At 35.0% G+C, this 14,981-nt stretch overlaps 1 protein-coding gene and 1 long non-coding RNA gene across 3 annotated transcripts in view; one reads left to right on the top strand and one right to left on the bottom strand.

The window, feature by feature from the left end:
- The window catches only part of LOC139988192 (uncharacterized), a 37,000-nt gene that overhangs the window by 14,394 nt on the left and 7,625 nt on the right, over window positions 1–14,981 (bottom strand). The gene's annotated exons all lie outside the window — the stretch shown is intronic.
- LOC139988198 (uncharacterized) lies at window positions 2,554–14,813 on the top strand. The gene is made up of 2 exons (XR_011800058.1): window positions 2,554–3,053; window positions 13,392–14,813. It is a non-coding gene; the product is annotated as an uncharacterized lncRNA (long non-coding RNA).

Below are 14,981 nucleotides of genomic sequence, written 5' to 3'. Positions count from 1 at the left end.
CAAACTTCGCGACGTTTACTCGAAAATGCTGACGCGAAAGAATTACGCAAATTAAAAATCGGAAAGAAACGATTCGTTGATAGATGTCGACCGGACAACTACAATTCATCTAATTATCGATAACGAGATTACGAAAATCCGTTGCTCATATTAGGCATATTACTATGCACGTGTACTTACATGTTAAACTGTACGTATATTCAATTCGATTCGTTTCGCAAAAATGGTCGACGTTGTTTTGCTTTGGGAATCTAACTTAAAATTAATATCGGTATATAATTTGTGACATCGAAATTAATAATTTATTTATTGAGCAAGGATCTAAAACATTCTTTCTTCTTCTCAACTAGCGAAACTAAGGCTATGACATTCATATGAACGATTATTCGTGCACGCTGCTTCGAAGATGATATATATATACGTTTACTTTACGACGAGAAGTAATTTAGAAGGGACTTGCGATTGTGCATGCTTACTTTCGTGTTTTTTTCTTTTTTTTTTTTTTAAATAAGAATCGAAAACAGCAAAACGATTAAATAAAGAAAAAAACAATTATATTTTTTAGACTAATCAAAACAGAAGAACAACGAATCTATCGATGCAACAAAACGATTAATGCCCGATTCCTTAAAACGATATTACGAAAACTCGTCGAAAGTTTTCTTCTCAAGGTCATGGAAAACATCGTGCGTACAATTAACGCTAATATTCTCTAGAATTAATATATATTATTATCTAAGTATTCTTTCAGGTAACAACATCGCAAAAAAAAGCTTCTAAATGTCAATATTACACCGAGAGGTTATGTGTTACATATTGCAATGCTATAAGTAGTCACTGGTCAAACAGTTTCCATTAGAAACAACGTCTGTCTCTTGAAATGAAACTAGTACAAAAGAAAAGAAATACAGTTTCGAAGGAGAGGGGAAAGGAAAGACCTAAAACAATGGGCATCGCAACAATATTTTTCACTAAGTACGAAAACTAGCATTCTGCATTTATACTCGTTACAGAATTCGAGGCGTTTCCTTCGAAGCAGGTGCATCACAGTTATACAGTTTGTTTAGCGACTGGGTTTTCTATCTAATCGTAGTTACGCCTTACAGCCTTAAAGTCTAATATCATAATTTGCCCGTGTCCACGGGTACGATAGGTACAATATTATTGACAATCATTAAGACGGATCCTACTATTTAAGTATAATTAGGTACATTTTGTGCAAGGTAATCGTTGTGTGACAGAATATAGGACAAGTGGCTACGCACTCAAACGACTGAAGCGTCTTTGTAAAATGATGCCGTATCTCTCTTTTTCTTTCTCTTTCTCGTGTGCACATATACGTCTTGCCTCTATCTATACTTTTCGATCATTTTGTTCGTTTCGTTCTTGTTTTTTCCCTTTGTATTTCCTTCCGTTATAGTCAGTAATTGTTCATTTCTCTCGAAAGACAAACGAAACAAGAGGATCCGACTCGTCTGGTGTATAAAGTATATAAAGGTTTCTACCACAGCCCATTTAACGATATATCATTCATATATATATATATAATATATATATGTATATAATATATATTATTGTTATATTATCATATACGTATCATTAATACGATTCGTAGTGTACATTGAAACGTAAACATATATAATATATATATAAAAAACACTAAGAACGACAGATTTAATTTTCTTTCCTTCTCTCTCATATCCAAGCTCACGCATCTGTTACGCTATTTGCTTCTCTGCTCTGGCCTTCGTTCTTTTCCTTTATATTTTGCAACGTCCCTTTTTTCTCTCATTCCGAGAAATTTTTTCACCATCATCCATATAATATTACGTTTACCCGAAAAACTGTACGATCCACGTTATCGCGGTAAACATCTATTCACTGGCGCTTAAGTTAAAGGATGCCGAAGAATTCTCTTGTCTAAACGTTGAAGAAAGGGCTAATAAGAAAACGTTGTTTTAAAGTCCTTAAAAGTTCTCTCTGGTTTAGTTGGATTGTCGATTCAGTTTCACTTGAGAATAAATAGTGCGACCTTTTTGGGTTATTAGCGTTGTAAAATCACAGCCCAAAAGCATCGAAGAAGTTGAACAAACGAACAAGCTAGAGAGTCGATCAGACACGACACGTGCGCCAATCATTATTATTGCCGTTGTCTCATCTTCGATTCGAGCAAACCTTTTGTTTTCGTTTTGTCACACGTAAAATAATACGAGAGAAATAAGCTCAAACGCAAACGGAAAATTATGAAACTAATCGACGCGGAAGTAAAAGCGTACGCGTTGATATTAAAAATTGGTCAAATTGTTTCTTCTTTTTCTTCTCCTTTTAATATTTATAAGTTTTTTTTTCTCTGTTTGTCGCTTTAAAGGTCTCAATGGTATATTCCGGTTTTTAAGTTGTTTATATGTACGCAATAAAAAAAAGAAAGAAGAAGAATCGTGTGCTAGTAAATGACATTTAAAAAAGTCGTTAAAAAATGCTTTCTCGAGTAATATGAAAATATCCGAATCTGCAAGCAATATCGGGAAATAATATCAATCAAAAACGCTTCAGTTGAGATTTAATCGATTATCCGAGAGATTTCAGGAACACAAATAAGAAATTTGTAATGGAATTCTAGTAAAAACCACCTTTATTGTACCATTGTTCTAATTCGTCCCATACAATGTCTGCGAATCGAGCGTCATCGCTTGGGCTAAAATTAACGATGATATACCTCGGTTAATGATTCTCTCTCTTTTTTTTTTCCGGCAGTATATAGTGTACTTTATCGCAATTAGTCTCCTGACACGAACCTTTTCTCTTTTAAAAAACAGTCGTAGAGTAACACAACGTTGATACGAGTTAAGCGTAACGAATATAAAGATTCATCGAGTATAGGCAAACGTACACGATCACTTGCGAAAAAACGACGACGAAAGTGAATGAACGTATCTTTTCTTTTTCCTCCATTTTCTCGCGTTTTGCGATTCGGTGGCACTGTCGTAAATAACAACACATTTACACGAATATTAATGCATCCGTAAAAAATTATTTTGTGCAGTTTACAGAAGGTGAGAGTTACCGTCGTTTTTTTTCAAGAATCTCTACAGTCTTTAGTGTATGTATGTACGTACGTGTGTGTATATGTGTGAATGTATAATGTTCTGCACGCATGACTTGTTAAAAAGATGCACGCCGAGACGCATAGCCATTTAAGATTTGAGCACTGTTCTTTCTTTTTTTTATTTTTCATCTTTTACCATCTCTTCGTTCGACCACACTTATATATTTTTCCATTACATATCTTTCTCTCTCTTATTTTTTTTTTTTCGTTTAATTTCATCCGCGATATTATCTACATACGTTGTGATACTTTGTTTGCTTAAAATTTGATACACATGGACGCAATGTTAATGTTCAGTCAAATTTTAAGCACCGCGCGAGATAGCAGAATTCGCTATTTAAGTGTAACGGCTCGACATAATCCTAATCGCTCGGGGCTCGTACATCGAAGCATAGATTCGCGTTCTATGATCGAACGTCATGACAAAATATGTCCGATGGGATCTGCACTTTGTTTCTGTCTGTGATACGTATCCACGTGTACCACGCGAGACGTTCAAAATTCGACGAGTATCCTTCGTAATGGAATCGCAGGCGAATAGTGAACGTCTGCCGCGTGTACATACGCGCGTGAGCAAATAATTAGACCCGAAACGTTTTGCACCTGCTGCGTATTTCTTTTCTTCATGGCAAGTGACACGAGATTATGCGATGCTTCACGAGCAAAGTGCGACCTTGATAGCACGCGAATTCCGAGGATTTTCCGATATGTTCGAAACACGATAAAATCGAGCTTTGTATTTCGGCCTATGGAAGCTACGTAAGCGATGATAGACTAGTGTAGTGATCGAGTGAAATTTTTCGTACCTAATAAAAATCACTGAGATCGTTACGCGAAAAATAATTATTCCTCTATGCGAGACGTTTCAAAAAAGTTGGAGAAAAATTGTAAACCACTTTTACGTGTTGTACGTGTTAAAATAAGAAAATACGTTCATAGAAATACCTTAATCTTTATAAATATAATTTAACGTAGCATTAAGATCAAATATTGCAAACATCGAAATAGCGAGACTGTAGCGAAAAAGAAATAAAATAGTAATAATGTTAATAGTAAATAGTACAACGAAAACAAGGGATTAGTAAAAATATTTGTGCTAATTTCGGTTCTTTAAACGTCCTTAAGCGACTCCGAATATCTTATGGTAACTGATAGTAAAATAGCGTGTACGCGTGTATCGGAACTTACGCGAAACACTTCCAAAGTACTTCGATATTGCTTCATGCACATATATTTACATAAATTCTTCCTTTCGCGCTCTGACTTACGCATTTATGCCGAAATTTTTGCCCAACCTTTCTGAAACGTACGTCTAAAAATAAGACGCTCAAAATTCTTCTTCAAGAGCGTCGATACCGGATTTGCGATCCTTTAGAAACAGTCAGAAGTACAAGAATCTTATAAGCGGCGATGAAAAGGGAAATTCTTTCTTTCGCTTAGGTTCGAACGGAGGAAAATAGAAGAAACGAAAAACTGAATTGAAGTCTTCTTTCGCGATCGAGGAACTTTTGCAGCCGTGTAATGGTCAAGTTCTTTTTCTTTAAAAAAAAAAAAACAACCCTCCAAGCCGTACGTCTGTAACAGTATCCAGGATCGACTTGCGCGACAAGTTTTCTAAGACCGAACTCGCATTCTCTCTCTGTTTCTCTCTTTCTCTCTCGTTTCTACCTTGATCGTTATTACCAAAAAATGTGCTAGTAAGAAAAAGCTAATCGATCTTCGAGTTACCACTAGAGAAACGCACACGAATCTACAGGTGATTCCTTACAAATGACGTCCTCAATCAAATTTACTAACCGACAACCGCAAAAACGGTAAAGAAATCCGGCGTTTGGATTTCGATCACGCTTCCTCGTCGAAGTAGACTTTATTCCGATGAAGGAGAAATCGTCTTCAACCGTTCCCGTCGCTATCCTCCCTAGCGTTCCAAATCTATGTTAAATAACTATTGTAACGCGATCGTTGTATAGTATTTGGTATTTAATGGTCCGCAAACCAAGCAGTATTCTCTTCGCGATGTCGATGTTTATTTAGACTTCATCTTTATTATTTGTTTAATTATTATCTCTCTTTCATTATTTGTTTAATTTCTCGATAATACTCGACCATCGTTGACCCGTTACCCTGAAGTTTGGAATACCTTTTTTTTTTTGTTTTCTTTTTTGTCTTTTTTTCTTTTTTTGTTTTTACTTTTCGAAGTAAAACGATTGTCTTCGTACGAACGAACGAACCTACGCGTATAATATGATGGCCACGAGATCGCACTTCCTTTTCTCGTTCGATGAGACGGCGAAAAGCTGGATCCCGAAGGATCTCGACAATTCGTTATGAGAAATCGTGTCGTGGAAACAGAGAATGTTTTATGTCTCTCGTAACTATCCTCGGTTTACGTAGTCTCGATCGCTCTTGTGTAACCGTTAAGAAATATTACAATGTACAAAATGTGTTCTATCGTGTAAACCATCTAAAATATAAAAAAGTAGAAAAGAGCAGCAGTGACAAATAACGAGGCAATGATATAGTAGAGAGCGTTAGGACCAAGAATATCGGTTCTCCCGTTGGTATCAACGTTCGTTCCTCGTGGAACGTCTCATTCTGGTGCCACCAAAAATTACCAAGGTGGAGAAACTCAGGATACGAAGAACGTTCCGAGAATTGATTTTTACATCGATGACTCAGTTACGTGGAATTGTTTTCGTTTTCGTTTAAATTTCAGTAACATCCGCCTCATCGCATTTTCATCGAGATTTTCTCAAATTATCGAGATCCTTCGTCAGCACCAGGAAAGAATATCGATCAGGCCGAGCATTTCTTACGCTTACGTGCCTCTCTTCTGGTTGCATTTCCCTGAGAACTTTCAACCTGCGATCTAAATTACTCGCTGAACATTCTAAACATCGGCGATACAACGCTGCTTTTATTGTATACGTTTCCTCCTCTGTCTTCTCTTTTTATTTTTCGTTTTTTTTTTCAATCCCCCACTCCCCCCTCGTTTTTCATTTTCCTGGACACTGAAGCGTACCGATGATTGCGACATTCGATCGCTGAATTTGATTGAGGATCCGTAGCAGCGATCCACAGTTTAGATATTAGCGGCGAAAGCGACAATTCTTCACTGCTCTTACCACTTATGCAATTTTGCATACGATTGTGTCCATTTTGTTCTTTTTCTCTGTTTGTCCATCATATATACATATACATCATGTAAAGCTAGTATCTCGCGATAGTAGCTCGAAAGCGAAGAGAAAACGTGAAATTGAAAAATTCGTTTCTTCGTGTAATAACGTCGAACGCGTTGGAATAGAATATTATCGTCGCTTACGTGAAAGCATTATTAAGCTAGAAAATTTTCTAGAGTTACTACGCGGACAATGTTCTTTTGCAATACGTTCAACGGAAGAAAGAAACGAATTTTCTGAATCGTCTTCCATTTATCGTTTAGCCCCGACCCCATAGACAAGAAGATATATAATTATCTATTTGCATTAAATCTATCAATAGTTGTGATATCTCCTTTTAACGACACGAATGATTCTCAACGATTGCGTTTTACTTGTTTCCTTCCTTTTTCTTCTGTTTTTCTTTTTTTTCTTTTTTCTTTTTTTTTTTTTTTTTGTTCAACGCGAAACAAGTAGAATTATGTTAATCATCGACCTACTGGCAAGATAACGCTGACACTCGTCATCAATCATCGATATGTGACGTGTTACGGTGCGCAAACAACGTTAGAACAATCATTGCTGGTATAATCGAAAGGAAAATAAATAGAACTTTTCTACTATAATTACCTATACTGATTAAATACAGTAAATTAGCTAAATCGATTAACGAAGGAAAGCAGGAATAAAACTTTGGCAAAATGCGTTTGAAACATCGGAAAGATGCGAAACGTATTTCCGTTTTGTTCATTGTTGTTAAGCAACGAAAACGAAGGAAAATATTTCAGTTTTAACGTGTTTCTTTGATCGATAATAATACGATATCCTATCAAGGAATTATTCTATGAATTATCGTAAATATGAAATCCTTAAGTTAAATCGATATATATATATAAAAAAAAAGTAAAAAGTAAAAGAGAAAACAAAAAAAAAAAAAAAGAATACCACAGGCGATAAAATCAAAGGGACAAACGAAAAAGAAACGAGGAAGGATCGTTGACGATACGCGTGTAATTGTCGCGTAATTTCATTTTTTTTAACGTTCTCTCGAACGAGAGAAACGTCGAAAAAAGATCGCTCAGATTATTTACAATTAAACGCACCATCCCCATCGACGCGTATTGCACGAATAAAAAATTATAGTATACGCGTCTAGGATTAGCGGAGAATTATGCTAAGAATTTGAACTAACCCATCGTCGCTCGTCAGCATCGATAATCTCCAAAGAGTTCTCGATAATAGACGCATTAACGAGCAAAAAGTGATTCGAGTATCAGCGGCAAAGTAGCGAACCTCGCCAGAGGTTTGACATCGAATACTAAACGATATCTAAGATTTGTCCGTCTCCTACCAGCGAAATTTCTCTAAACGCCGTGTACACCGGCTATTTCGAATTTCACAAATTTTCTTTTCCTTGTACACGCGTACAAATATCATCTAATTTATCTAATCGTCCGTTTCCGACGTTTTACTACGAATTACTCACGTAAATGTCCACATATATGTATATGCATATGTACGTGTAATATGTTATTTATCTATTAATCGTTTACTAATCGTTACTAATTATCGATTTCGTCTTCTCGTTCACAACTCTACTCGCCTCTATTATCTCTTTCGAATCTTTGCGAGCTATCGCTAACATCGAAGTAACTAAACTTTACTACCTTCTTTCCTAATCAGGAATTACAGATTCTCTCTGTATCTTTGTGATTATATGTGTTCCCTACGGTCCTTGACTTCTCATAGTATCAGAAATACTCGTACCTAAGTTCTCGGCGTTTGCTCCTCGAATCTATCTATTTTTCACATCGATAACACGACGTTCGATGTTGATATTTCATCAATCGAGTAATTCTATACGATCGAGTTTATAAGAGCTCATCGATATCTTCCGATAGAACGATTTACAATCGTTAATTCGAAAAGTACGAAATTGCTATCACCGTGGATTAGTTGGTTCTCGAACTGAATATTTTATCAATCTCCGAGATAAGATAATGTTTTTTTTATACATACACATGTGCTTCAATTACTAGAGAAGTTGTTTGTTCGAGTGGATGAACGCGCGAGACATGTAGTTTCAGATTTCGAGAGTTCGATACGATCGAGTGTAAGTTTCGAATGGAATCAATCGTACAAATCGTACAAACATTCGATAAAAACGTTTTTGAGTCGCTAGCCGCTAAACAATGACTTAACGTTATTATTACTAAATTATCACTAAGTTACCGACTGACGGATAGGAAGATAGTAGCAAAAGCACAAATACACTAGAAGTTTGCACCGAGGCTTCGAATTATAAGTACAGATTGACTGACTGTGTAAAAAGGTTTACGTAAGAAAAATTTTCAACGTCAATAAGTTCGTAGATAAACTTAATCTTCCCACCAATTTGTTTACCTTTAATTACATCATCGCATAATGTAATTATCGATGTATTGTTATATAATATACAATACAATTATCATTGTTTCCAAAGATTTATTTATCTCAATAAAATATTTGTTCGATTATATAATTTAAAAAACAGTATATTAAGTATTCAATTTCGACCACATTTTTGATAAATGATGAAAGATGGTAAAGGAAGGTAGAGAGAGAAATAGATACGTGTTAACGACATACCTATAAATAAGAAATAAATAATTTTTACTCGCTCTCCATAGCAACCTTTCTCGAAAGGTATATTGCCTTATATCGGCAATCTATACCAATAATTTCGAAACAAGTTGCACACGCGATAGGCCTCTATGTTTATCTACATGTAATAATAAAAACTACGAAAAAGTTGCAAGGAAAGGGACGCATCGTCCTCTCAAAGTCTCTCAAACAATGTAGTCGAGAGCGAAGTCAATTTTCGAATCCACTAAATTCGCGGCTTTCAAGAATATTTGAAAGTTCCAGCACCTCGAACTTGTCGAGTCAAGCTCTTAGGAAGCTTCTAGGCGGAAACAAATTAAATACCTATCGCTAGTTTGTCACATCTAATATTAGAAACTTTCTAAGCTGTAGCAGAACCACCTCTTTCTTTATCGGATGTCAAAGAAAGGTAAAGTCACACCGATATTAAATACAGAGGTTTCGACAGAGCTAGTCATTCTAACACGAACAATACATCCTCCAATACTATGTTACCTACGTACAATTTCTTTTTTTTTTCCTCTATATTAATATCTTTTTCTTTGAACGTACACTTATTGCATATTGGACTTGTTATTACATACTTGTCGTTATCCCTTCCCTTGTTTCGATATTTTACAGATTTTTAATTTAACTCTTGATTGGATCATTGGGATTTGGGAGGTCCACAAGAGTTTCCACCGATTTACTTTACTTAATTTTCGAGTATTATTTTAATTTACGAGATAGAAAGGCGACGAACACGATCGATGATCGTATTTATCGCGCGAGACATAGAATGCAAATTAAAACGAAATATTCCGAAATTAAGTAACTCTTAACTCGGATCTAACTGAAGCTTCGTTACCTATAACGACAATCCTCAACTTGCGAAATCGCCATCCTCTCTCCGCTGACGTGACGGTAGTGTGTATAATACGATTTAGAAATCTCTTTCTTAATTTAATACAATCATTCTTACTTTAGATATTTGTGTTTTGTAATACAGTTTCTACTTGAAAATCATGAGCGCCAGTAGAACCAGAAAACCGAAAGATCATACCGATCGCTCTAACGAGTAATGGGATAAAACAGAAAATATAGATATGCAAGATATTGCAGACATTCTTGAGGATGTTGACTTTATTACAGACGCTAATACGTACTAATGAGTCGTTAATGTATCATTAACAACGATCCCGGTCACGAAGAATGATTATCTATTCAACGTGCTGATGATAAAACTTTGAGATTTTAGATAGATTTTAATACGTTTTCACAAGCTCGATAGTTTTTCTCGTGCATTTTAATACTTTATCAATCGTGTGGAAATAATTTGATTGGAAAAATCGTAGTAAAAGAAATTAATGATATTCGAAACAAAATCGAATCTGCTATGTAACGCACACTCTTCATAGAGACAGAAAATTACAGATTACGATCAAGCTAAATTTTACACGATCGTTAAAGCGTATGCATTGTCGAAGATTACATAGAAAAACGAAACTGTTGTCACGGTAATTATTAAGTAAATACGATTCTTTGCACCATCTTTGAAGTTCCTCTGAAGCTGTACTGGCGTTCGAAGGTACGCGATAAAAATCGTTAACTATCGTACAAATACTATCAATAGCATTCCGTCTATATACGATCGAGGATCGTTCCAAGAAAAATATTGCCTTTTAAATGGGCAAATACCCATAATTTATCCACGTTACGTAAGTGTGTGTATATCTTAGGCATACGTGTTCACTTTGTAGGAATGGGTAGTTTTGAACGCATCGCGTTTCCATTAGTGCCAAACAGTTAAATGTTTTCCATGGCGAAATTGTTCTATTGGTCGATCACTATCGTATTATTAATCAATGGTGTAAATTGCTCAGCGATTGATAACCGCGACACCTTTATTGACTATATATCGAACTATTTTAATCGAATTATATGGGAACTTAATTCAATTTCACGTGGAACTAAACACCGTGATATTCATAGAATAAATGTGGATAAGAGTTAACGTTCAGGCAATTCGTGCATTGACGAATGCTACAACGAATCGAGAACGAAACGAAGACTAACAAGTGCAAAGTAATTGACACTCGCCAATTGGAATGACCTGGACCAACTGACTCTGGCTACTCTGAAATAAAAATCTACACGCTTGAAAATACAAATATCAGCTCGAGACAGTATTTAATATCGTTTATAATATCTATTAAACTTAATATATTTATCCTATTAAAAAACATAGCTAGAAATTCTTATAAAATTACCCAATAATGTTCCGTGTCTATCGAAGTACGCAAATTAACGAGATGCTTGAACACTTGAAAGTTATTTTATAGTATTAGGATAAAGAATACAAGTATATGTATAGTTTACGTATATAAGTAAAAAATAGCAAAGAAATGAGTGTTGTAAAATACATAAATATCAGATTAACAAGTTTGCTATTTGCCTCAGGAAATATATGAAAACAGCGACACATCAATTTTGGCGTGTGCTGCTTATTGATCTCGTCGATATACGTTTTGTGCCATGGTCACAGTGTAGCACGTGTCAGATTTAAGAAAACGATAGGCAATCCGAGGTGAAATAATTCCGGTTTTTGAGAGTTACGTTATACGAGATCTCTCAGGAATAGAAATCTATTTCCGAAGATAGACTTGCGGCAAACTAAAATCAATTGTGAAAGAATAATTCCAAACTGACAGAAAGGCATGAATTCGTAATTTTTTCGATCGTTTTAGATTTTTACAAATAAGTTATTATAGCCAAAAATATATGAAAAAAACTCTAGATCCAAAAGTACGTGAACATGACTGTACGAGTATCTTTCTTAGAATAGAAAAATAATCACAAAGAAATCAAAGCAATTTTGGCAGTGAAAACAATTTCAAAGGAAAAATGGCTAGTTGTTCGACAACTTCTTGTTTAAACGTTAGCAATGAATGAAATGAATACTATTCGAGATTAAAGTAAGCGTGTGGGATAAGCTTGAAGGGGAAGGGAAATGCAATCGCAAATTCGATAAGTGAAAATTGTATATTAAAAAATTGAAAATCGAAGGTAATAACGATATTTAATATTGCCGGTTCTATTTCGAAATTCTAATCAAACGAGGAATACTAAGATAAAAAAAGATCGTAGAACACGCGTTTTCGGAGTGTATCTCGAAATGAGACAATCGAAGATAAATGAAAATAAAATTGAATTGTACGTTTGAAAGAAAGAAAAAAGAAAAAAATTGAACACAAAAATTGATATTGATCCCGATATCAGTCGTACAAAATACGTAATAAACGAAATTAAACACTGTCTAGTGTTGCGCGCTAAGTTAATTCGTATAGCAATTACTTATACGATTGAAAATGAATTATCCGGACCCTGTACCGATCCTAATTATCATTCGGAATTTTGGGGAATATTATCCCAATATAAGCGGAACGATTTCGCTATTAACGTCCTATGTATCTATCGGCAAAGAAATAGTTGAGTCTTATGAATACTCACTTAACGTCTTGAGAGTCTCGTGAGTTAAACATTGGTCGGTTTCTTGTCTACTTTTCTTCGTTATTACTTTGTCTGCTTTATATACATCTCTGTATGGACGATTAAGACTTTTCCTATGTAACTCCTTGTTGCCTCGTGAGCGTTCGCAAAATTAGTTGTATACTCACATACACGAGCATGTGAACGTACATATACGGAATGTACAGGATGTTTCGCTAATTTTACACACACGCACATACACGCATACACACGCATACATTTCATTACTTAGAACGTAATTTTAGCTTTTACGACACATCGAATTATTCAGTAAATAATATCAACGTTAGATAAAGTACAAGTATGTACAAAACTGCAAAATATAGCAGCGTGAGAAGACCTAATGTAAGAGAAGACTGGCAAGAGATCAGGTAGCAAGGAGAAACAGACAGTATATTATCAGACATACTTGTACCAGTATGCAACTAATCCGATAAAACCTGCTTTTTCATACGATTTCTTTTTATTTATTAATTACAACACGTGTTAATTAAAACGCACAAACCGATTGTCCGAATCGGAAATAATCTCAATTTATAAAAATTCAATTATTTTCTTTACGATATAAACAAGCGTTCAAATTACCGAAATTTCACCGATTATTTCAATTAGAAGCAACTCAGACGTTTACGGTCGGAAGTTCAATGAAACAAAAGTTCATTTGAAAGAAAAGTATCGTTAGCGGTATCAGTGAAACAACCTGTACCAGTACATGTACACGCGGTGGATACATATATATTTAGCTATTATAGGTAGTTTATAATATCACATGCAAATTTAAATAGGATTGTCAAACACGTATCTGTACAGATAGTGTTCCTATTCTTAATGATGCTGCGTAAGGTAAATATGATACGAGGTAATCACTGAATACGTGCGCATGCACATATAATATGTATATATATAATATGTAACTTCACGCGAGAGAAAGCTTCATTCGTGTTCTTTTCCAACAGGAAGAAGAAAACAGAAGTTGTACACGCATAGAAGAAGCTGGACGAATGCAAATGGCGCTACTTTTTCTTACGTGATCTCTTCTATTCTCCTTTTTCTATGCAAGTGAAATTCATCCGCAACGTTTGAAGAAGTTGCAGCTGGCAAGAGATTTCCTATGATTTTACAGAATTTTGATAAAAAGCATCCGCTTCTCTGTATTACGATTAACGAGATTCCAATGTTTCCGCGACGAACAATGCAGTATGCTGATCAACGTGAAAAATAACATAATCATTATTTATATCGTATTGTTATCCTTTTACGTTAACAGCTTCCTATGAATTACGTATGCGTTAGAAATTAAGATAGATATCGCAATAGAAATGGCAAAAGATAATGATGGTGTACAGTAGAATTTCCTTTGTCTAAACATTCCCTTACGAATATTCGAAATTATTTTAAATTATCAAAACGCGAATCAATTACGTGCCACGGTATTCATATTTTCGATAGAAAGAACGTTTACTCCTTGAAAAAAAGGACTTTTATTAGATCGTTTTGCGGATGAGAAAAGTAAATGTACGTTGAACCAAATAAACGTTTAAGATTCATAAGTTTCATACTTTTTAATTCTGTCCGAAACCTTTAGAATTGAGTAATACCGATAAATTTTGATTTTCTACCGAACATACAAATTACAACTTTGTCTTAACGATAGTACGCAAACCGGTATGCTAAATACTGATTATTTCATTCTGTGAATATTTATTTTTCCAAACGCTTTTATCTCCTGTACTTAGTTCAGATAACGGACATTTTACTGTCTTACTCATTGATAAATTGAAACGTTGATAAAATGCAAACCGAAGTCGAACATAAATATTTAAAAAAAAAAGAAAATGGGTTATCACGTAACGTTTTTTAGACTAGAAGAAATAGCGAGAAAAATTATATCGCGACACTTTATTCACGAAAGCTACGAGAAGCCTCTGAAGAGATCGAGTGTACTAGCATAGATAATTCGGATGATTGCACGATATTGGCAATTGTTCTGGCTAAGTACCATGGGTTAAATGTTAAATGAAACACTTATTAAAAAACGATTCGCGATATGAATCGCGAATATCGCCAACGTATATCTCGATGGTTTCAGAATTTTTCGAAGAGAATGTTTCTAGCCGATACCTCACAGTTATAATTGGACGTGTATATTTATCTATCGATATCACATTCCAAGTTATAGCGTAGAACAACGGTAAAAGCAACTGGCTGAAGCGAAAATGTCGAGAACAGAAAAGAAACGTCGACGTTAAAGAAGAAGAAACTAACAAGAGTTGACTGCGTTCGTCGTGTTCTTACCGCGATAGTAAGTTCCTCAGCGTTAAGTTATGTACAAATTGGCATTATATATATCACAGTTACAATATAAACACGTTGACAAATGCGGAAGGAAATTCTGTAAAGCACTGCTTGCTTTCTTCTTCAGCCTAAACCATACAACGTACAGAGCTATAAAAACTCGTTTCCCTTTATCACGTTCTTGGATGTACATAACGCAAGCAAAAGTAATCTTTTTCTTTTTTCATTGTACCAACTTTTTTTTTAATGAG

The sequence above is a fragment of the Bombus fervidus genome, chromosome 6 (genome assembly GCF_041682495.2).
Source record: "Bombus fervidus isolate BK054 chromosome 6, iyBomFerv1, whole genome shotgun sequence".
Lineage (NCBI taxonomy): Eukaryota > Metazoa > Arthropoda > Insecta > Hymenoptera > Apidae > Bombus > Bombus fervidus.
The sequence above is the reverse complement of the archived record's forward strand: the minus strand, read 5'-3'. Positions and strand labels throughout refer to the sequence as shown.